The sequence below is a fragment of the Dasypus novemcinctus genome, chromosome 2, assembly GCF_030445035.2.
Source record: "Dasypus novemcinctus isolate mDasNov1 chromosome 2, mDasNov1.1.hap2, whole genome shotgun sequence".
In the NCBI taxonomy this organism is placed as follows: domain Eukaryota; kingdom Metazoa; phylum Chordata; class Mammalia; order Cingulata; family Dasypodidae; genus Dasypus; species Dasypus novemcinctus.
Window position 1 is genome coordinate 199,905,809 of NC_080674.1, and position 24,926 is coordinate 199,930,734.

A 24,926-nucleotide genomic window follows, 5' to 3' on the forward strand; every position below is an offset into this window, starting at 1 on the left:
TATGATTAAGAGGTGCCATTAAAACTCTCAGGAGTGCATGCCTGAGCACCTCCACCCCTGCCTTCACCTCTGCCTCCTCCCCTCCGTGCTTGCTCCCCTTTGCCTTGCTCCACTGCTCGTCGTTCCGCCTTCCCCTCGTCGGGGCCTTCTTTTGGCCCGCGACCACCGTCGGAGTCCCATCGGCTCCGACCCCTCATCTCACTGCGCACCTCGGCTCCCATCGCCACGCTCTCAAGGTAAGGGCCCCTTTTCTTATCAACTCCAAAAGGCCATTAGCAATGGGTAACATCCTATCTGCTAAGCAAGCCCCGCAAGTTCAGGCCCTCGCCGGTCTCCTAGACACTCACCGGTGTAAGATCTCTTTGAAACAGCCCCAAGTCTTCTGTAACCGCTGCCCCCCATGCCGCCATCGCTCTCAAGCATCTCCAGCCCCGCTAAACGGCCCGCAACCCGCTTTCCCCGGCCCGCAGCCTGCTTTCTAGCATCTAATAATGTTTCTGCTTTTGCCTCCCCATACTTCTGCGGAGCTTCCTCCTGTCTCGACCTCATTCCTCTTCTCAGCCATCCGGGGCGTCCTTTCTCGTCCCCTGCCCCCCTCCTTTTTTGCTTGAACTCCCATTGCGTTGCAGATTGGGCCGCCCCATGTCGGCCCGCCCTGTTAACATCGGCCTCTCTCGCGCCTGTGGAGACTTTGGCATTCTTGTTGTCCTCGCCTACGTCTCCACCACTCCCGACGCTGCCGCCACCACCGCCGCTGGTGCCCTGACACGACTTGTCCTCACAACTGTGATCCTCCAGACCATCACACAGTCTGCCTCTACCGCTCTTCGCTGCCAAGAAGAGATCAACTACCTGTAACTCGCTGTCATTCGGGACTTTTAACAGCAGATGGATCTTATAGCCACCGAGATCAACGAGAATTGGACATTGGCCACCCTTGCTTGCAACAGCAAGATACCGCCCCCTAAATTGTACATTTATATCCCCGTCATACTCACCTCCCTCTTCAGCCCTGCTTCCCTCATTGCTTACTGCCTCTTGGGCCTCGGCTACTTGTTGCTGCTGCCATCCTGGCCCTTATTTGAAAAGAAGGGGGAAATGCGGTCACCACTCGGGCTGAAGTGTGGTTTGCTGGCCTGGCGGGGGAGCAGCCGCGGCAGGCCAAGCCGCTGCCCCCATAATAGGGTGGCTGGTCGGACTCACTGCCACCCCTGAAGGGAGCGCAGCATGGGTGCAGAGTGCCCTCGGGTCTCCCCTTCTTGGCAGCCATGCTTCCGCGGCCGCCCCTCCTCCCGGATGGCACCACACGATGCCTTGTGGGGTGGCACCCTTCTTCTTCTTTCTCCCTGTGCAGGCATGGGCGGAGAAATCCAGTCTGCCCTTTTCCCCTCCCCCGACAGCAGCAACAGCCAGGCGTGGGCGGAGAAATCCAGTCTACCCTTTTCTCCTCCCCCGACAGCAGCAACAGCCAGGTGTGGGTGGAAAAATCCAGTCTGCCCTTTTCCCTCCCCCCGACAGCAGCAACAGCCAGGCATGGGTTGGAAACTCAAGTCTGCCCTCCACCCCAGCAACAGCAGCCACCAATCCCTAAACCCTGCCCCTTCCCCCAGCAACAGCAACAGCCAATCCCTAACCACCACCCCTCCCCCGTCCAGTACCGCCCACTGACCTTTCGCCGGCAACCAATCAGAACAGGGCATGGCTTCGACCAATCAGCCTTCCCCAGCCCCTATAAAACTGTTGCCTCTCCCTCAATAAAGTGGACTTGCGTGTTTACCTTGTCTCCGCGGTAGTTCTTCTGCCGTGCGCCCTCCAGTCCTGAGAGCCCCCGACAAGGGCCTGGCCTCCCTTGTCCCCAGTTCGTCGCCTGCCTCTCCAGGCGACCCTTTCGTCGCCGGCTTCGCCGGGCGACCCCGTCAGCCGAACTGCGCAACCCCTGTGAGACCGACCCCTCGTCTGCTGCCGGACCGACCACTCGTCCCAAGTGGGACCGACCCCTCGTCCCAAGCGGGACCGACCCCTCGTCCAGAGCTGGACCGACCCCTCGTCCGCAGCCAGACCCCGCCTCTACCGACCGAGCAAGCCGCCGCAATATAGACTGGATTAATCATATCTATTATAACCAATAGAGATTATTAATTACACCAGGAATGCAGTTAAGGGAATTGCAGAACAATTAGAAGCTACTAGCACAATGGCATGGAAAAATAGAATGGCCTTAGATATGATGCTAGCTGAGAAAGGGTGTGTGTGTTATGATTGGAGGTAGTTGCTGTACATTCATCCCCAATAACACTGCCCCTGATGGAACTATCACTAAAGCTTTACAAGGCCTAACAGCCCTATCTGAAGAATTAGCAGAGAGTTCTGGCATTAGCAATTCACTCACAGAATGGCTTGAAAATTGGTTTGGAAAATGGAAAGGGGTTGGACTGTCCATCTTAACTTCCCTCATTATCTCAGCTGGAGTGCTTACCCCAGTCAGATGTTGTATTATTCCATGTGCCTGAGGGCTAGTTCCAAGACTCATTGGAACCACACTAACCAAACAAATATCCATACAGTATAGGCAAAACAATCTGTACCCCCTTAAAGAAGGAGATGCCTATGATGAAGTGTGTGAGGCAGCACTTAGAAAATTTGAAGAATGGATATGTGAAAACTAAAAGAAGTTTAAAAGAAAGAGGGGCAATTGTAAGAAATGAAGATTAGCTTAGTTTTCACATAAAGGTTGTAACCTCTGAAGTATCCAATCTATGAAGAAACAGAGGAAGGGCTTGTGTGCTAGGCTTAGGGGTATAAATTGTGCTATTCTTCTTTGTTCTGGGTGCCCCTTCTTGCAAGGTTGAGAATAAATTATTTTCTTCTCCACAATCAAGTGAGCCTTATTCTCTTCCAGAAGAAAATTTCTTTCTTACAGCATATACATTCATAGCCAGCATCATAGTTTCAAAATATAAAAGCATAAATTAAGTCAAAACTAAAAGGAGACATAAGAAATACACAATACTAACAAGAAACCTTAAACCTACTTTCATTCATAGCTTGTGGAACACACAAATGAAACTGAATATATGGAAGATGTGAAAGGTACACATAATATATTTTATCCAATTGGCATAAATGTAACACTGCACCTAATAGTGTTATAATTGCCACTTTTTCAAAATCATATGGAAGATTTGTGAAAAGTATACTTTTGCTGGAGGTTAATGAAATCACCTACAAATTTGAATATATTTAAAAATCCAGTGTATATATAAACTATAATGGAATGAAGCTAAATACCTATAACATGTTTATAGTCATAGAACTCTAGCTTCATGAGTCACTATCAATGTTGGACAGAAATCTCTGTAGATTAGTAAACTAGGAAGCTAACTCCCTGAATGCAAACAAAAGGAACATTCTTTGTAATAGACATGGAAGCAAAATCCACCACAAAATGTGAATGGAACCTAGAGAAATATTAAATGGATAATGCTTCATAAAATGAGAATCAGTCATGTATATGATGTTTAACTTTTGTAAAAGCATTCAACGTATTTCACTACATTAACAGAAATAAAAGAGAAAAACCTATTACCTCAATGGATGTGGAAAAGCACTTGACAAAATCCAGCTCATCAATGAAAACCATTTTTAAAAACTAGAAATAGAAATAGACTAGGTTTCTCACAAAGAATACTGTTACTGGGTTTTATCTAGGTTCTTGACTATGCTGCAGAAATGAATTTCAAGAGTACTCAGGGTGAATTAGGTCAGTAATTTATTCAGGTGGGGAGAAAAGAGAAATGGGAAAAAATAACAACAGGAGCCCCAGGTAGAGAGGAAGCGGGTGAAAAGGGATAAAGAGGGCTGATTTACACCCTACAGTTCCCCATTATAGATTATAAATCCCCAGGTTTACTTGCCTGGCCACATGGCAGAGGAAATACGTTGAGAGCATCGCACAGAGGGCAGGCCAGGTCCACAGGCAAGAGAGCAGGGTGAGAGGGAGCTCAGGCCTCCCGGTTTGCTTTATAAACTATTAATTATTCCACCCCTTTGCTAATGGAAGGAGAGGGGTTCCAGCTGTTTGCTCTTTTGATTGATTACCCCACCCATCAATCTCTTAGTGAGGACCCAATGATAATATCCCTAAGGAACATCTGGGGCTGTTCTTTGCATCCAGAATTCTTTGTTCTGGATAGCAGAATCCTGGAGGTGGGGGTCTTCCAGCAGCCATCTTGGAGGTTATTGATGTCCATGTGGACTCTGCCAGGTTCCAGGTTCATCTATTAATGTATTAATTCCCTATCTTACTAGCCTGCTTCAAAACCTATAAAACTTGTTAACAGCACTGTAAGCAATGTTGGGATTTCAAAAACTTTCCACCTGATATTCTATATAAGAATGACTGCTACCATTATTGCTATTAATTTGTTCAGTTGTGACTCAATGCACAAGAAATTAACACAAGTAATAAATGGCATATAAAAAGGAAGACTTAAAATTGTCATATTTCCAAATAACATAACCATATATCTAGAAATTTCAAAATAATCTAAAATCTGTTAGATTTAATAACCCATTACAAATTGGCTGGAAGACCAATAACAAATCATTTGCATCTCCATATTCTGTAAACAAAAGATAAAATTTAAAGAAGGTACAATTTATAACACCAATGAAACTATCAAACAACAGTCATAAAATGTGTTTAAAACCCTTACACTGGCAACTACAAAGCATTATTGAAAGAAGTTAAAGAAACCTTAATAAATGGTGGCATATATCACATAGAATATAATTGTTAAAATTCCATTAACTCCAAATTTTTCCATATACTTAATATAATTCCTCTTAAGATTGTAGGGTTTATTAAAGTGAGTAATTCACAAATTCTAAACTCATAAGGAATTGGCCAAGAAAGGTGAAAGTCAACTTAAATTAGAAGAACCAAGTGGGAGGACTTAAGTCACCAAGTATGAAGAACTCTTATGGGATCTGTTTATTAGGGAGTATGTTAGTAGCTCAAGGGTAAATGAAATAATTAGCATAACAGGCTAAGGAGCTTGAAAGCATACCGACAATTATGCAATCTACTGACCAAAAAAAAGCAGTGTGGAGCAGTGGGTCAAATGATGGCCTTTTTAATAAATGGTAATTTGTGAAGAGGTTGCCCATAATGAAAAAAAAATCAGGATTCCAATCTCATAAAATAAATCAACATCAATTCCAAATAGATTGAAGATATAAAAGTTACAGGGAAAAATAGAGGAATTAATTAAAAATACAGATTTTAGAAAAAAGATATAAAATGTAATTTGTGTTTTAGAATGGTAAGAATTTTGTAAATAGCCAAATTAAAGTTTATTATTAAAAATTAATAAATGGGCTTTTTTCTTATCCATCCCATCCTCACCTCTTGACCTCCTTCCCACAGTGGGAGCACCTGTGCCTCCTGCATAAAAGGCTCCAGTCTAAGCACCGTGCCCAGCTCCCTCTATTTCCTTTGCTCTCCCAGTTTGAAATCAATGTCATGGAGTAGTGCAATTTTCACTCTCTTTTGTGTGAGCATTATAGTTTACTAAAAAGCTAACTAAATGGAAAAAAACCTTACAGTTATGGATTAAAATAACATAGAATTCATAAAGTATTTTAATGAAAAAATAACCTGCTTTAGAGAGATTTCTATGCACTACTCCTACGTCATTAATAAAAGTTAAAGGTGCTTTTTATCAAAAAAACTATCAGTTTGGAGGAAACCCATCTAAAATCCAATACCAATAATATCAAGGGAAAAAAGCAGTTAAGAAAAATAGACTGAGGAGTTTTATTGATGTAACATAAAATAAGCACACAAAATTTCAATAATCAAACTTTCCCTGAAAATTAAAGAGCCATTTCATTTTTGGACTGTTTTACTTCATAAAACTACACTTAAACTATTCAGGTGCTTTATTCCTTAAATTAAGTATGTTTGTCTTCAAGTGTTCCTATATTAATTGGTTTTTAAAAAGACTTAAACATGATAAAAATCAAAACTACATTAAATACTATTTTAATTTCCTTATATAATTACCCACTGCAAATTAATTTACTGATTAATCTCACCAGTTTAGTTCATTTACAGCATGTGTTCTTGTGCTGTTTATTTTTAAACTTTCCATTAAAGATGTTCTAAGTAGCAAAGTAAATGGAAAAGGGAGAAATGTGAAAGTATTTGGAATTCTCAAAACTGTATTTTTCCTGCAGTGTTATTATTCCAGCAATTGTCAGAAATTATTTTTAAGCAAGTTGTTTTATTTCTTAGTATTTGCCTATCTGCCTTGACCAATGTGATTCAGTGTGCTCCATTTGCTGTGCAATGCTTTTTAGCATGGTCATAACATAAAACTCAAGTTGGTCAAACCAAGAATGCATGGCATACAGATTCCAAACACAGGACTTGAGTTTTGGTGCAGAGAACAACTTCCCATCAGGTAAAATCGTACATCTCAATTTGAGAGATCAGTTAGCCACTGCAGCCAGCCCAGAAGTCTGAGTCTGGCAACTGAATTTCTCATGCAAGATTTGTCTTGAAGGGCAAGTTTAAGGATTGCCAGGCAGGATTTGGAGGTCTTCTTTTAAAACCTGTGCCCCACCAGTTATTTCCACTCAATTCATCTACTAGGCCTGGTCATTATATGAGCATGATATGCTGGTCTCAGGGCTAATTTTGACTGCAAAATAAATTCCCAAATTGCAAGAACTTGTAGGCTGAGCTAAGGAAGATTCCTTTTCCTTCTTTCAATCTTTAGAACCCAACTCTCTGCGTTCTTTTTTTAAATCTTTATTTATTTATTTATTATTTATCCTTTTTTCTTATTTATTTTCTTTTAAATGTTACATTAAAAAATATGAGGTCCCCATATAACCCCACAACCCCTATCCCACTCCTCCCACCTCAACAACCTCTTCCGTCATAGTGGCATACTGACTGCACCTGGTGAATGCGGTTTGGAGCATGCTGCACCACATGAACAGTGGTCCACATGGTAGCCTACACTCTCCCTCAGTCCACCCAGTGGGCCATGGCAGGACACACAAAATCCAGCATTTGTTCCTGCAGCACCACCCAGGACAACTCCAAATCCTGTAAATGAGCCCACATCATATCTCTTCTTCCCTCTCCCTACCATCAGCAGCTACCATGGCCACTTTCTCCACATCAATATTACAATTTCCTCCCTTACTAATCACAATAGTTCCCCAGCAGAACACCAGTAAGTCCACTCTAATCCATACTCCATTCCTCCATCCTTTGGACCCTGGGATGGTTATGTTCAGTCCCCCTCTACAACAAGAGGGGGCTTATATTCCACATGGATGATGGATGCAATTCTCCTGCTTGCTGTTGTAGGCACTCTTGGCTCCATGGTGTGGTGGTTGATCTTCACCTCCTATTAACTGGCCAGGCTAATTCCAATAAGCCAGAGGGTAGGAGTTGCAAGTCTGCTGAGGCTCAGGGACTGGTTGTCACATGGACAGTCCAGAGATTCAGGTCTGAGTATACACCAACCCAAACACCAACCACAGGTCCAGTAAAAGTAACAGAAGAGGCATGTGTAGAAAGGTCATATCTGGGTCCAACTCCATCACACTCAGAAACACAAATTCCAAAGTAGGGCCAACTGACATGGCCCTAAACTCCAAAGCCATCTGCCATGACTATAGAACCTGTGGGTCTCTGTAGCCCTCAGGGGAACCAGTACCTGGGTTTCCATCTACTTCGGCTGTCTCTGGGACCCTGCTGAGGTATGCATAAGCATTACCCCTCTGATGACCACCTAACACTTTTATGGAGACTCATAGCCATAAAAACTCACTTATCCTTTCCATTTCCCCCTTCTATCCAAAGTTGAATAGCAGTTTTTAACACCTGATATTACATGTAGGTTGAGATATTCTGCCAGTCTGAGTTGACCCTTTTATTCAAGGTATTTTTCTAGTTATATCATCAGTTGGTACTTGGTAGTAATCCCTTGACACCAGGGAGATTCATCCCCGGGAGTCATGTCCCACACTGGGGGGAAGGTAATGCATTTACATGCTGAGTTTGGCTTAGAGAGTGACCACATTTGAGCAACATGGAGACACTCAGGAGGTAACTCTTAGGCATCCTGCAGCTTAGGCCTAGTTCATATTTCAGGCACAGAGGCTCATAATCAGAGCCATCAGTATCAAGGGCTCATCATTGGACCATCCATCTTTATTGGTCTTTGCCATTGCACTTGGGGGATTTTTGTTGTTCCATTGGGGAATGTGGTAGAGCTCCCCTGGTCAGGATTTCAGCACTCTCTCATCTATCATTTCCAACTGAAACCACTATGAAAATATCCAAACCTTTCTATGTGCCCTGTATACATGCCCTGGAGATCTCCCTCTCAACTGTGTGCCCCCACCAACGACACACCACACAAGTGCTTTTCCCCACCATAGTTGAACCTCTCTTTAGTCCAAAACTTCTTCAAAAATGAAGCCCAATATCTTGCCAGGTTCCATTAATAGAAAAATGGAATATAGTGATGAGTTTAAAGGTTAGATATAGAATACATAAAAATTTAGAAAAATTAAATAAAGGAAAAATAAATTGGGGTATCAAAGATATTTAAAAATGAAAAAGCTTTGTTTTTGACATTTGCCTTTCATCACTGCTACAGGTGTTGCCCTGTATGTACAGTGGCAAGGCAATTTCTTCCATTTCTTCTTCAGTGTCTACCTCCTTTCTTTCTTTCTTTTTTTCTCCTGATTATTAAGTTTCTCTTGACATAAGTTTTAGGTCACAGTAATTCACATATACAATATATGGTACTCCCACATATCCAACATCAAACCCTTTGTCTCTTCCCCAGCAATGATCTTTTTACATGTTCATATTATATTTGCTGCAGCTGATGTACAGATATTGAAACAACAGCTTTCAAAGAAGATTCCATTTGGGGTTACATTATGTTTTATATTTTAGACTATACAATTTTCTAAAATTTTAGTTATCTTATGTTTTACATTATGGTTTACATTTTAGCCTATAGGCTTTTATACATTTTTGGTGTAATTTAATATGACCTATATCCATCATGGCATCATCCTGTGGAACTCTTCCATTTCCCCACAGTTACCCTGATTCCATGTATTCAACACTTCCTTCCCCCTCCGCTCAGGGCCCACCATGGCAATCTTCTTTACTTGAAGGATCATATTCTGAGATACTTGCAACAATGTTGAGGGCTTGACAAACTTGACTACCCTAACCCATTGGGAGCCACGAATTCTCTCGAGAGATACAATTCTGTCTGTTTGAGATCAGGCCTCCCCAGGATGTGGGTATACCTTCACTCTCATTGTATGGATCTCCACCCAGTGATATAATCCACTATGACAAAATGAGCACTCACATACTCCCTAGAAGTTGTCCTGTGGCAGATGCACCCCCTTAAGCATCTTAAACAGGTAACCTCCCTTATTATATTTTCTAGAGATTTCTCTCCATTATAATTTCAACCACATACCTGATAATCTCCTATGTTCAAATGATCACCCCACCCTCCCCCCAATTTCTTGGGCCATCTGACCCATCCTCCCATCCCTAGCCCCCCTCATGCCCACAAAGTCCCACCCAAATGTATCCCTATCCCAGATTTTGTCCCTTCCCTGTACAAATACTTACCTCCAGCTTATCATAGATTTCACTCATGTAGGTGTCAGCTCACAACGTTCCTCTATCTCACAACTTCCTTTAAGTTTACCATCCAGTCTCTAGCTCTCTGAGACAGCTTGGTTTACTTACTTCATATCAGAGAGATCAAGTACTATTTGTCCTTCAATGCCTGGGTTGCTTCACTCAGCATAAGGTTCTCAAGATTCATCCATGTTATCACATGTGTTTGTACTGTATTTGTTCTTACAGTTTGTTCTTAACTGAGTAGTATTCCATTTTATGTATATACCACATTTTATTTACCTATTCATCTGTTGATGGGCATTTGGGTTGATTCCAACTTTCAGCAATAGTTAGTAGTGCTGCTGTGAACATTGGTGTGCATACATCAGTTTGTGTCCTTGTTTTCAGGTTTACTGGGTATACACCCAGCAGTAGAATTGCTGGGTCATATGGCCAATCTATTCCTAGTTTTTTGAGAAGCCACCAAACTCTCCTCCAGAATGGCTGTATCCTTCTGCATTCCCACCAGCAGTAGATAAGAGTTCCTATTCCTCCACATCCTCTTCAACAAATGTAGTTTTCTGATTTTTTGATAGCTGCCAGTCCTATAGGACTAAGATGGTATCTCATTATTGTTTTGATTTGCATTTCCCTAATAGCTCATGATTTTGAGCATTTTTTCATGTGTTTTTTAACCATTTGTATATCTTCTTCAGAGAATTGTCTTGGCTCTTATATTTAGGTCTTTTATACATCTTGAGTTGATTTTTGTATAAGGTGTGAGTTGGTAATCCTCTTTCATTCTTTTATATATGGATATCCAGTTCTCCAGGTACCATTTGTCAAAGAGGCCATTCACTCCAGTTGAGTGGGTTTGGTGGCCTTGTTGAATACCATATGGCTGTATATATAAGGATCTACATCCGAAATCTCAATTCAGTTCCATTGGTCAGTGCATCTATCCTTGTGCCAATACCATGCTGTTTTCACTACTGTAGCTTTGTAGTATGTTTTGAAGTCAGGTAGTGTGATTCCTCCAATTTACTTTCTCTTTTTCAATATGTCTGACTATTTGGGACCTCCTTCCTTTCCAAATAAATTTCATAGTTAGTTTCTCTACTTCATTAAAGAATGCTGTGGTGATTTTTATTGGGATTGCATGGAATCTGTAGATCAGTTTTGGTAGGATAGACATCTTAATAATATTTAGTCTTCCTATCCATGAACAGGAAATATTCTTCCATTTATTTAGGTCTTCTTTGATTTCCTTGAAAAATATGGTGTAGTTTTCTGTGTGTAAGTCTTTTACATCTTTAGTTAAATTTATTCCTAGGTATTTGATTTTTTTATTTACTATTGTAAATGGTATTTGATTCCTGATTTCCTCCTCAGATTGCTCATTATTGGTGTATAGAAATGCTACTGATTTTTACACATTAATCTTGTAACCTGTGACTTTACTGAACTCAGTTATAAGTTTTGGAAGCTTTGTGGTAGACTCCTCAGGTTTTCTATATATAGGATCATATCATCTGCAAATAGTGAAATTTTGACTTCTTCCTTCCAATTTGGATGCCTTTTAGGTCTGGTTCTTGCCTCAGTGCTTGAGCAAGTACTTCTAAGACTATGTTAAATAGAAGGTGTGATAATGGGCATCCTTGTTCTTGATCTTAGAGGGAAAGACTTTAGGATTTCACCATTGTAAATGATGTTAACTGTGGGTTTTTCATTATTACTCTTTATCATGTTCAGAAAGTTTCCTTCTATTCCGATCTTTTGCCATGTATTTTTCAAGAAAGGGTGCTGTATTTTGTCAAATGCTTTCTCTGCATCTATAGATATGATCATGTGATTTTTTTCCTTCAATCTGTTTATGTAGTGTATTATGTTAATGGATTGTCTTATGTTGAACCATCCTTGCATACCGCGAATTAATCCTGCTTGGTCATGGCTTATAATTCATTTAATGTGTTGTTGAATATGATTAGCAAGTATTTTGTTGAGGACTTTCACGTCTAGTTTCATTAGAGAGACTGGTCTATAATTTTCCTTTCTTGTGGTGTCTTTGTTTGGCTTTGGTACTAGAGTAATGTTGGTGTCATAGAATGAGTTAGGCAATGTTCCTTCTGTTTTGATTTTTTGGAAAGGTTTCAGCAAGATTGGTGTTAGTTCTTTATGGAATGTTTGGTAGAATTCATCTCTGAAGCCATCTGGCCCAGGGCTCTTCTTAGTTGAGAGGTTTTAAATGACTGATTCTATCTCATTACTTGTTATTGGTTTGTTGAGATCATCAATTTCCTCTTTTGTCAATGTAGGCTGCTTGTGTATTACTAGGAATTTGTCCATTTCCTCCAAATTGCCCTTCTTGTTGAAATATAGTTTTTCAAAATATCTTCTTATGATAGTCTTTATTTCTGTGGGTCAGTGGTGATATCTCCTTTCTCATTTCTTATTTTGTGTCTTTGCATCTTCTCTCTTTTTTCCTTTGTTAGTGTAGCTAAGGGTTTGTCAATTTTATTGATCTTCTCAAAGAACCACATCTTGGTTTTGTTTATCTTTTCAAGTGCTTTCTTATTTTCTATTTCATTTAGTTCTGCTCTGATCTTTGTTATTTTTTTTTCTTTCTTTTTACTTTGGTATTACTTTGTTGTTTTTTTACTAACTGCTTCAAATGTACAGTTAATTCTTCAATTTTAGCTCTTTCTTCTTTTTTCATGTATGAATTTATCACTATAAATTTCCCTCTCAGTACTGCTTTTGCTACATCCCATAAGTTTAGATATGTTGTGTTATCATTTTCATTGGTTTCAAGGTAGTTATTAATTTCTTTTGAGATTTACTCCTTGACCCACTGTTTTCCTAACAGTATGTTGTTTAACTTCCAAATCTTGGTGCCAAGTCTGGGTCTTGATCACTTGCAGATTTCCAGCTTCATTCCACTGGTCAGAGAAATTATTTTGTATGATTTCAATCTTTCTGAATTCATCAAGACTTCTTCTGTGGCCCAGCATATGGTCTATCTTGGAGAATGATCCATGTGCACTTGAGAAGAGTGTATATCCTGCTGTATTTGGGTGTAATGTTCTGTTTATGTCTATTAGGTCCAGCTCCTCTAATATATTGTTCAAAGCCTTTGTTTCTTTATTTATTCTCTTTTGAGATGTTCTGTCCAAAGTTGATAGTGGTGTATTAAAGTCCCCACTATAATTGAAGAGGCATCTATTCCTTCACTTAGTTTTTCCAGTGTTTGCTGCATGTATTTGGAGACACCCTTGTTAGGAGAAAATGTGTTTATGATTGTTCTTTCTTCTTGAAAAAGTATCCCTTTCACTAATATGTAGTGTCCATCTTTTTCTTTCACAATGGTTTTGCATTTAAAGTCTATTTTGTCTGATATTAATATAGCTACTCTTGCCCCTTTTTTTGGTGATTGTTTGCTTGTAAGATTGTTTTCCATCCATTCACTTTAAACCTCCTTGAATCCCTGGGTGTAAGATGTGTTTCTTGCAGACAGCATATAGATGGGTCATATTTCCTTATCCAATCTTCCAGTTTGAGTCTCTTGACAGGTGAGTTTAATACATCAACATTCAGTGTTATTACTTTCAAGGAATTACTTGTATTAGACATATTTTCTTTGGATTTGTGTTTGTCATATTTTGTTTGATTTTCTTTTTTTGTTTTTGTCTTTTTAGTTGCTTTTATACTCTCCTCCAACTCTGTTTCTCTTGTTTTTTTCTTTCTTCCTGCAGAACTCCCTATAATATTTCTGGTAGGGCAGGATTCTTCTTGGCATATTTTCTTAGTTTCTGTTTATCTGTGAATATTTTGAACTCTCCATCATTTTGAATACTAACTTTGCTAGATAGAGTATTCTTGGTTGGAAATTTTTTTCTTTTAATACCTTGACTATGTCATACCACTGCCTTCTTGACTCCATAGTTTCAAATGAGAAATCAGCATTTAATCTTATGGAGCCTCCTTTGTATGTGATGGTTCTCTTTTCTCTTGCTGCTTTTAGTATTTTCTCTTTGTCTTGAGTGTTGGGTAATTTGCCAAGTATATGTCTTGGGGTAGGCCTGTTGGGATTTATGCTGTTTGGGGTGTATTGTGCTTCCTGGACATGTATGTCCATCTTCCTCAATAGCTTTGGGAAGTTTTCAGCCATTATTTCCTCCAACACCCCTTCTGTCCTGTTTCCCTTCTCTTCTCCTTCTGGGATGCCTATAATGTGTATGTTTGTGCATTTTGCATTGCCATTCAGGTCCCTAAGTCCCTGCTGGTTTTTTTTTTATCTTTTTATTGATCAGTTCTACCATCTGTTTGATTTCAGATGTACTGTCTTCCACATGACTAATTCTTTCCTCTAACTTTCAAGTCTGCTGTTATTTGCTGAAAGTGTATATTTAATTTCTTGAATTGTGCTGTTCATCACCACCATATCTGTTATCTTTTTGTGTATGATTGCAATTTGTTCTGTATTCCCTCCAAGTGTTTTGTTTATATTTTTCCCTTTTTTCTTCATATTCTTTTTTAAAATATTTATTTTATTTATTTCTCTCCCCATTCCTCCTCCAGTTGTCTGTTCTCTGTGTCCATTTGCTGCATGTTCTTGTTTTTGTCTGCTTCTGTTGTTGTCAGTGGCACAGAAATGTGTGTTTCTTCTTGTTGCATCATCTTGCTGCATCAACTCTCCGTTTGTGTAGCACCATTTCTGGGCAGGCTGAACTTTCTTTTGTGCTGGGAAGCTCTCCTTATGGGGTGCACTCCTTGCACATAGGGCTCCCCTACCAAGGGGGCACCCCTGCATGGCATTACACTCCTTGTGTGCATCAGCACTGCATGTGGGCCAGCTCCACATGGGTCAAGGAGGCCTGGGGTTTGAACTGTTGACCTCCCATGTGGTAGATGGATGCCCTATCCACTGGGCCAAGTCCACTTCCCTCTTCATATTCTTAATTGCTTCCTTCACTTCATCAAATTGGTCCTTAATATATATTTTGAAAACTTTAATTAATTGTTTGATTTTCTGCTCCTCTTCCTCATTTTTAGTTTTTTCATTGGATTTGGGCATGTTTTCCTGATTATTAGTTTGGTTTGTAGCTTATTTTTTTGCTGTCTGGTCATCATTTTATCTTGACAGGTTTAATCAGTTGCTTACCCTCTTTGTCTAGTTTGTGGTTTAATTAGTTGTTTTTGCATGCATATTAAGTTTTCTCTTTGTCACTTTGTTCTTCTTATTCTACTTCCTTGTTGTTGGCTAAGTTCACTTGAGGGAAAATATTACAGCCAGAGAAAACAAAAGGAGTAAGGAAAGAAAATGAATAATAGTAGTATTAATAGTAAATATTAACAGAGGAACCTTGTGAGATCTAGGAGAATGGATATTAGACTCATGTAAGGTATGTAGAGTTATAACAGTAAGAAAAGTAGAGTACATATAATGAGACAGTAAGCTGAATATAGGGAGAAATATAGTATGAATTAAAAGGCCATTGTGTTCAGGAGAGAGGGAAAGAGAAAAGAAAGGACAATAATATAAAGAGTGAATATAAGACAGAAAACAAAACAAAGGTATTAGAAATAAAAAGTCAGAAAAATAGTGGGGCAAACAAAGAGAAGTTTAATGTAAGAGAAACAATAAATGTTGGAGGATAAAAAGGTGTAAAGGAAAGGGGATAGTGTTGGTGGTTAAAATCAATACACACACAGAGAGGAAATGGAGGATAAGGAAATACAGCAAATGTGAAGCACTCCCTGCAGCATCTAATATAAAAAGAATAATAAAGGAAAGAAAGAAAGAAAGAAAAGGAAAAAAAAGGGACAAAAGGGAGGGGGAAGCAAGAAAGAAAAGGAAAAAGATTAAAGGAAAATAGAAAAAAAAGGGTCTTGGGGGGATAAAGAGGAAGGAAAAACAAGAAGACAAATGAACAAAATATCAGACAAAAGTTGAAGCAAGGAGTCCTCCTTGTAGTTGAATAAAACACTTAGGAATCTAACATTCCCCCTTTCTCCCTTCCTCACTTTTTTCTCTTCCAAGGCAGCAGGAAAGCTGCCTAAGAGTTCCAGTAGGAGATTCAAGTGGGTCCTTGTTGAACCAGCTCTGCAGAGAAAACAATGGCTCTTAATTTCCAGAGAGCACCCACACCTCACCAGAAACCCCAAGTATGCTATTGGAAGCTTGGAAAGCACCTCCTATGGTCCCTCTCCTTTAGGTGTGTTATGAGAGGGCTAGTTGATTTTCTGACTTTACCTTCTCCCAGACCAAGTTTCCTATTCCAGGGTACTTAGGTGAATTGGGCTTTCTCAGCAAATTCACCACTCCTTTCTTCTCAGGCTCTCCCCAAGCCAGCTGGTTTGCTCCTCCACGTGCAAAAGAAAAAAAAGGAGTGTGGGGGGGAACACCAGAAAATTGAACTCCTACTAGCCCAGTCCCCCTGCTGCACCCCACTGAATCCCTCCCACCCATGGAGTCAGTCCAAAACTGGAAGGCTAGGGAAAACCTGGAACCCCAGGAGCACTGGACTTGGGAAAGGGAAGTTCAGGAGGACACTGCAGATCCAGGGTATGTAGGTCCATGGAACATGGGCTACAGGAGCTCAGTGGACATGGACCTGGGGACCATGCATCTGAGGACCATGGAGCCCAGGGATGCCACCACACAAATGACAGTTCTCAGGGAACACTGTGGCCACCAGCTCCAGGGGGAAGGGTCCTGCCAGCCCACAGCTTCTGACCTCTGTACTTATAAGCCACAATTCTACCTTTAGCAAGCACCATCTCCATCACTGTCTCTCCAAATTGATGTCTATACACCCTCTGCCCTGAAAGCCCCCAAGACAGCCCACTCTGGCAAGACTCCAACCACACTTGGCCACCTCTTTGCAGGACAGACCACAAGGTGCACTCACTGAGATACCATCTTGCCCCACCTCCTCTTCTCTGAGTTCTTGAAGATTTGTTTTCTATTGCTTTGTTTGGTCTTCAGCACTGAAGCATTGGGGTGTGAGAAGAATGTGTAATAATTGACTGACTTTACACCCAGCAACCCCATGTTTTTCTTTTGTATATTTCATTCTTTTAAAAAAACAAACACAGGAAGCAGACTTGGCCCAGTGGTTAGGGCATCCATCTACCATATGGGAAGTCTGTGGTTCAAACCCCAGCCTTCTTGACCCATGTGGAGCTGGCCCATGCACAGTGCTGATGCACACAAGGAGTGCAGTGCCACACAGGGGTGTCCCCCTCGTAGGGGAGCCCCACGCACAAGAAGTGCACCCCATAAAGACAGCCACCCAGCATGACAGAAAGTGCAGCCTGCCTAAGAATGGCGCTGCCCACACAGAGAGCTGACACAACAAGATGATGCAACAAAAAAAAACACAGATTCCTGTGCCACTGAAAACAGAAGAGGATGAAGAAGACACGGCAAATAGATGCAGAGAACAGACAACTGGGGTGGGGGGTGGAGGGGAAGAAGAGAGAAATAAATAAATAAAATAAATCTTTTAAATAAATAAATACAATTTGCTGTTTAAAAATTTAATAAAAGGGACTATATCAAAATTAAACTGGAAAATGGTAAAACCAGGATGTGGAAGAAAGTATAAAATCTCCTACCAAAAAAAAAAAAAAAAAAATGAGAACATGATATGTGACCAAAATAAAAATTATCCAAAACCTTGAACACATAATTCACAAGAGAGAATGTACATGAGGCTAATAAACATACAAAAGGGTGCTCTACATATCCAAGCATCAGATGCAAACAATTCCATTATGAGATATTGCCACCACTTACAAACGGGTTCATGTTTACATGACCTATAACATCAATTGTTGGTTAAGATGTAGAGCAACAACAAATAAATACCTTGCCAAGCAAAGTGTTTGGATACATTTTGCAGGCACCTTGGAAATTTGGAGGCAGTTCCAACAAAGACTGAACTTATTCTCAGTTTATAACCCGACAGTCCCCCCACACCAATAGTTAATACTCCACAAATTTAGATATGCATTGTTGTAGAATTTGAGAGAGGTTCAATTATTGTGTATAGAGAGGCCAGGACTCAGGAATGATTTTGAGAAGGAAAAAATGGTTTATTGATTGCCAGTCAGACTCAGGAGCTTTCTGTTTCAAACCCAAGCCCAGAATAAGACTTTTGAGTTTCTTTTATACGGAGAGGAAAGGTTAAATGGTCCCTTTGTTTCAGTTCTCAATAGGCTTGGATTAGCATATATATCTTCCACATCTTAGGTAAGGTTTTAGCATGGACTTCATACATTCAGATAAGCTTTTAGCACATTTTGTTTGCATTTCCCCTGAATACTTAGAGTTTATAGACCTTGCCTTGTTAAACTGTTTACTGGGACTGGAGTCATTGCCATGGTCACCAAGGACAGGACTGCAGCCTCTTATCATCTCACACCCACAAGTCAGACAGCTTAGGTTATCTCTGAAGAGACAAAGAGCCTCCCACCCACAGCCCACATCATTCCCCCCTTTGCCAAAGTTTAACTTACTAAGCTTTGGCATAATTATTGTTGGAGCTATGAGGTGGATGGCTGTTCGTTGTTTTGATTGATTATTTATCAGTCTTTAGTGCAGCATCCAGGACTGTTTTTAGAAGTTTTCATTCTGGACAGCAGAATCCTGGGGCAGGGGCCCCCTGCAGTCATCCTGGGGCCACTGGTGCTCATGTGGATTTCCAGTCAGTTTCCAGATCCATCTATTAATTTTATTTTACCCTTAGAGAGTTTACACCTTTAATCTAAAAGGAGTGCTGAAGGGAGATGATCTCTTTTCTGTAACTGCTTCCTGCTGGCCATGGGCTGTAGTCGTTGCCTAACAAGGTGTAAAACTCATTTTATTTTAACTGGAGGAAGATGGATCTGGCATTCTTTTACAAAGTTGGATGAAGTTTTCATATGGTTAATAAGATGTTCACTTTGAAAGAAACAAACTTAATTAAAAATTTGGAATACCCATTTTTAAAAGAGGACATTGGATTGCAGAGGTAGACAAGGTTAGGTGCTTATAAAGATGGCACTCCTTTTTAAAAGCTGGTGGGAACAGTATATATATACTTTTTTCTAAGTTATTTATCTTTAGAGAGAAATTGCAATAGGTACTTAGCTTTGTTTGAAGATACATTTCAAGCTGTTTAATGATTGGCACTCATGTGCTCTGTCAGATGCTCCTGGTGAACTGGCACCCCTTGCGCAATTGGTTACATTCAGGATTAGTACACCAAGTTGGAACTTTTCTTAGTTTTTAGCTGTGGGAGTGATCAGAACTACAGAATAAAGGTTTTTTTACATTTTGGTTTTAACTGTACAATTTCTAGTAATTTTGACTTGTTCAATAGGTGACTAATTATTAGCAAGCAAGCCTCATTTTTGCTATGCAGTAGAGTACAGTAGAATATAGTAAGTTGACTGAGCCTGGCTGAGACTGCCACCTTATTCTATGGACATGTTTATTAACTGTTCAGAAAATGAATTTACTAAGAATTTAACATGTCTAATATACTTCTGCACTTGATCCAAAATAGAAAAGATAACGTTATAATTATTAGGCATATATTTAGTACAGGCTAAAAATACAACACTTAATATTAACTAATGTATTACTTAATGCATAAGGATTCAGAGTTGCAATTATTAGTCTTAAGTTCAGGTTTGTAATACTTTACATGTTATCTCTCCATGGGAGCAAGCCATATGCCAATTGTGTTTACGTTTTACTTACAGTATCCTGGTATCATGGCTCCACTTAGCATGCTCTTCACGCAGTGAACAAGTTGTGGCATCGTTGATCCTGGAGAGATTTTCCAGTATTCTATTAGCCTGGGCATAATGCTCTCTGGCACTATGGAACAGTGCCAGTCTGGAGGTGATATCCATTGTACACTTGGCTGTACCAAGTCATCATTGGCTGCTGCAGGAGCTTGAAACTGCAATGAAGTTTCCATCAACTTCAGGAGCAGAACCAGAGGCTGATATAGCAAATATTTTTAATTGAGGGGTCAGTCACCAGCCTAGCCAATAACTCACATGGAGAGGCAACCTGCAATGTATTCAAGGCCTGGTTTGAATGCACAAAAGAGCTTGACAATGTTAAAGTTTATTCCTTGTTTTTATATATATTTTAAACAATTTAATGCAACACATATATCAAATGACTGTTTACTTACACAATTTTACCATGAAGATAACAGTAGGTACTTTACTTTAGTAATAGAGGGAAAAATTATTTTTCATTGTTAAAATGAAAACAGAAGATTCCCAATAGAATCAAGATAACTCTTTATTGCCATTTACTTAAATATATACCTTGTGGTGGACTTCAGACAGGTTTTATTACCACGAAGTTTTTTTTTGCAACTAATACCAATCCAAGTTTTTAGTTAACAATGACTTCTAGAACTAGAATTATTTAAATGTTTTCAGTTTGGAAGATGTTTAACAAAGTTTTTATAATTGACTATAACCACATTGACTAGCCACCTCATGTTTAAATATCATGGTAATTGTACCAACCAAAGAAAATTACCAACAAAAGAAATTTACTTTATTTATTTAAGAGAGCATATATACAATCTTTTTTCCTTAGCCTAATTTCACCAATGTGAACTTACAATTTCCATTACTCTAAAGATTTTGTACATATAACGTTAATTTAGTTTATAAGTTAACTATGGGAGATTACACTCAAGTTATATAAAATTGAAACCATTATAGTTTATGCAAGGAATGTTCTCTTTTTCCCTTTCAGGAAGCTAAACACTTCTTTTCTTTGTTTAAGTTATGAAAATGAATAATTTAAAAGCATACTGACTACCAGGTTTTAAAACACATTACACAATTACTTAATTTGTTTAATCATAATCCAGGAAAGATCTCTCCATAGTTTTTATGGACTTTTCTTTACTTACTGAAATTTGTCAATAGGGCCACTAATTACCTTTATTTTGTTAGAAAGAAGTCTTCTTCTGGAAGAAAATAAGGCTCACCTGATTGTGGAGAAGAAAAGAATTTATTCTCAATCTTGCAAGAAGGGGCACAGAACCAGATATGGCTGGTGCCCCAAACAAAGAAAAATGACACAATTTATACCCTTAAGCCTAGCATGCAAACTCTTCTTCTGTTTCTTTATAGATTGAATACTTCAGAAGTTACAGCTTATCTGAGAAGATCTAACTGTCCCATGCAAAAGTTTGTGATTTAACTGCTTCCTCTATCACATTCCAACCATTTTAGTTTTTATCTGCTCCCCTTTGTCAAATAAGGAATGGAATTTAGTGCTGAATTGGCACCGACCTAGCTCCTTCTTGGGCATCCTTCCACTGCCCATAGGACTGGCCTAAGCTGGTCCCCTCCACTGCTGTTCAACCTGGGGGTGGGAGACTGAGGCAGCAGGCTGCCAGGTCACACTAATCAACATTTTTCTTCCTTTATGTGAAAACTAACCTAATCTTTGTCTTTTTACATTTTATGGCTGACAAAAGGTTTAAACTGGGAAATTACAGGGCAAATTGATTCTTAATTCCCTAGCCTAGTAGATAGGTTTAATCTGCCACACTTAGTCTTGCCTTTTCTTAGTAATGGAACAAATTCTCATCTGCAAGTTATGCATTTAATTCACCAGCAAGAGAGTATTGGCATTTAAAGATTCATTTTAAACTATCTTTTTACCGTGAATTCTTAGACGCCAGCAACTGGTAAAAGCCAAAAATAGATTTTAAAGTGGCGTTTCATTCCTTTTTTTTTTTCTCTCTCTCTTCCTCTCTAGTTTCACAACCCTGAAGTTCCCAGCCAGACCATTGAAAAGACTATCAAGTGATTAGCAGTCTATTGTTTCAAGCCATAGCCTCTTTTCTTCAGATGGTTTTACAGTTCTAAAACATTCCAAAGTATTTCTACAGTCTTACTGAGAGAGAGAGAGATTTTGGCCTTGATACCCTAGGGAGGGAATTTTACTGCATTTATTTTGATTCTGCTTTTCACCCTCCTTCATTTCCCCCCCTTCCAGGTAGTTGGGTGCACAACAATCAAATAGGAATGCGGCTTATGAATAGAAGGTGTGGACTCACTGGGAAGGGGTGAGCCACTCCCCCCTTTTCAGCTTTCTGCCAAAATGGGCAGACAAAACCTACTCAAATTTGGCAACTCTCCCGGGGACCCAGCCACCATGACTGGGGCAGCCCCAACAAACTTGGGTGCGTGGCATGGACACAGATGCCTCCAAGCCCTGGCAAAGGGGCAGACCAGAGACAAGACAATAGAGCATGCACAAACATCTAGACTCCACAAACATCCAGACTCCTCAGTTTTGCCCCATAATCATTTCACCCCCTTGCCATTGGCTGGAGGGTTCCAGCTCTGTTAAATTTCACTACTTTACATAACCACACAACTCCAACACTAGCATTGAGCTGACACAGACAGAAGCACAAAGGTCACTAATCTGACCCACAAGTTCTATATATATATATATTTTTTCAGCATGGCTGCCCCCACAGCCATCACAAACCTTAGAACACTTAACATTTGGTATAAAGTGAATTCATTCACAATTCAGCACCATACAAAAGATTTCAGCTAGACCTTTTCAACTGTTTAACTTTACACCCAGACCAAGCTCCACTAGAAAAGCTGATCCATTTTCCTGTAACCAAGTTTTGTTTTTTTTAATCCAGACCAATTTCCAGGATGTTAGGACTCAAACCTATAAGCAGCCCTTCCTATTATAATCAAGCCTCCATTCCTTTAGTGGATATAAGAACAGTACCAGATTCTAACATGCAGTTAGACAAACCCAAAACACCAGGGCTTTTTCCTGGTTTTTCTCCTTTTTCCTGACTTAGAGAGAATGGCTTCCCCCCAATTTTTTGGGGCTACTAGGGTTCTCTCGGGAGGTGATCAGCCTCCCCCTCCTAGCAATTAAAGCTAGGGCTTTCCAGACTGTGCTTACCCCAGGAGTTTTACCTTCTTCCATGTTCGGAGTTTTTTTTTATTCCCAGAATCTTTCTCTTCAGACCTTCCATTGCCCTCGATTTTTGTTGGAAAGATTCTGGTGAAGCCCACATCTTTTCTGGATTAAATTTAATCCAGGGATGCCCAGATTTGGGGTTCACCCAAATCCTCCCAGCTTCCTAGGGGATTTGGAAGAGACAGCAAAATGTTACCATCTCTGGCCTTCATTTGCAGTGCCTTTGTCACCAAAAATGTTGTAGGATTTGAGAGAGGTTCAATTATTTGTGTATAGAGAGGCCAGGACTCAGGAATGATTTTGAGAAGGAAAAATGGTTTATTGATGGCCAGCCAGACTTGGGAGCTTTCTGTTTCAATCCCGAGCCCAGAACAAGACTTTCAAGTTTCTTTTATACAGAGAGGAAAGTTTAAATGGTCCCTTTGTTTCAGTCTCAATTAGCTTGGATTAGCATATATACCTTCCACATCTTAGGTAAGCTTTTAGGATGGACTTCATACATTCTAGATAAGCTTTTAGCATATTTGATTTGCATTTCCCCTGAATACTAAAAGTTTATAGACCTTGCATTGTTAAACTGTTTCCTGGGACTGGAGTCATTGCCATGGTCACCAAGGGCAGGACTGCAGCCTCTTACCATCCCACACCCACAAGTCAGACAGCTTAGGTTATCTCTGAAGAGACAAAGAGCCTCCCACCCACAGCCCACTTCATGCATTACTAGAAGAAACATACTCATTTATATTTGCACAGTTTAAAACAAACAAACAGAAAAAACAACCCAAGCATCACCAAACCTAACATTGACAAATGTGTTTTGGAATGTTCACACAATGAAATAAAATACAGGAAACAGCATGAATTAAATATACTTATGGTAAATGAAAGAGATAAATAATACCAACATAATGTCTGTGATAGGAGGACAAAAAGAAGTAAAACAGATAATTTCATTTATATGAATTACAAAACTGTGAAAATAATATGTTCTGATGGACATCAGGAAATCTTTTGATATGGAGGGTACCTCTGGGGTTCAAGTACAGTTCTTAATCTGGGTGCCAGGCAAATGAGTGCTCTTAATTTGTAAAAATTCATGAAGCTATCATTTTAATGAGAACATATTTTAGAATTTTAATAAACTCAATACAAATGAAGAATTTTACTACTGTGTCAGTAATTTCCAACAGAGAAGCCCAGTTATAAGGGTGAGAGGATTAACCATGAACTATCTGATCTCTTCCCTGCCATTTTAGCAGAAAAATTATTGACAGTATCTGGGAAGACCTCCCAAAACACAGAAGTGGGATGGGTGGATGGAGGTCACAAAACATGGCCCAAATAAGATCCTCACACTCTTTCCTCAATCCCAGCTTTTCCTTTACTCCTCACCACTTTCTCACAGGACAGGACGCTGGGAAATGGCTTTTAAAAAGTAAAATTAGCTTGAAACCAAAGACATTAATTTAGACTTGGTCAGTTTGGGGGTACATCTGAAAAGGAACAGTTTATGAGAAGGAGAAGGAGGCATGTAAATGGAACTTCAGTCAGTCCCCAAAGAGTTTCAGTGTAAAATGTTTCAGGAAGTCTCTCACATTATCATTTGAGTGGAAGCCAGTCTCACCCCCTGAGTCAATCAAATATGCTGAATGTCATTTTTCCTTTCAGAATGTGCACAAAAAAGCAGGTCATCCCTGGTAGGATACCAGATACAGCCTTTCCAGAATCATAGGAAAGAATAAACAAAGTTTCCCAGAGAAGGGCATAAAAATGATTTCTAATTGTGGAGATTTGATGACAAATAGTTTCTTAATATAACCATTTCATGCCATAATCATGCTGCCAATTCATCCTCAGTAGAGATCGACTGAAGTGATTGGGTTGGTGTGGGCTCTGAATCGGTATTGTCTAAGTTTTTGCAAGATATCCTGGTATTATATTAAAGACTATGTTAATAGTTTGGAATGTTACTTATTCACCAGAAAATATACTTATCTAATTCAATATCCATGTCTACAGTTGTGGGAATTGGAGAGGTCTGCACAAATTTTACAAAATATATATTTTTATTAGAGAAATTGTGAACTTACAAAACAATCGTGCACATGTGTGGAATTCCCATATAATACTCCTCCACAAGTGTACTACATTGTGGCAGGACATTTGTTGCAGATTACAAGATAATATTACCAGACTAATACCACAAACTATGGTCTGTAGCATGCATTTGGTATTTTTAAATAC

The 24,926-nt window shown here is 39.7% G+C and overlaps 1 pseudogene; it reads left to right on the plus strand.

The window, feature by feature from the left end:
* The window catches only part of LOC101438896 (serine/threonine-protein kinase LATS2-like), a 100,871-nt pseudogene that overhangs the window by 5,734 nt on the left and 70,211 nt on the right, over window positions 1-24,926 (plus strand).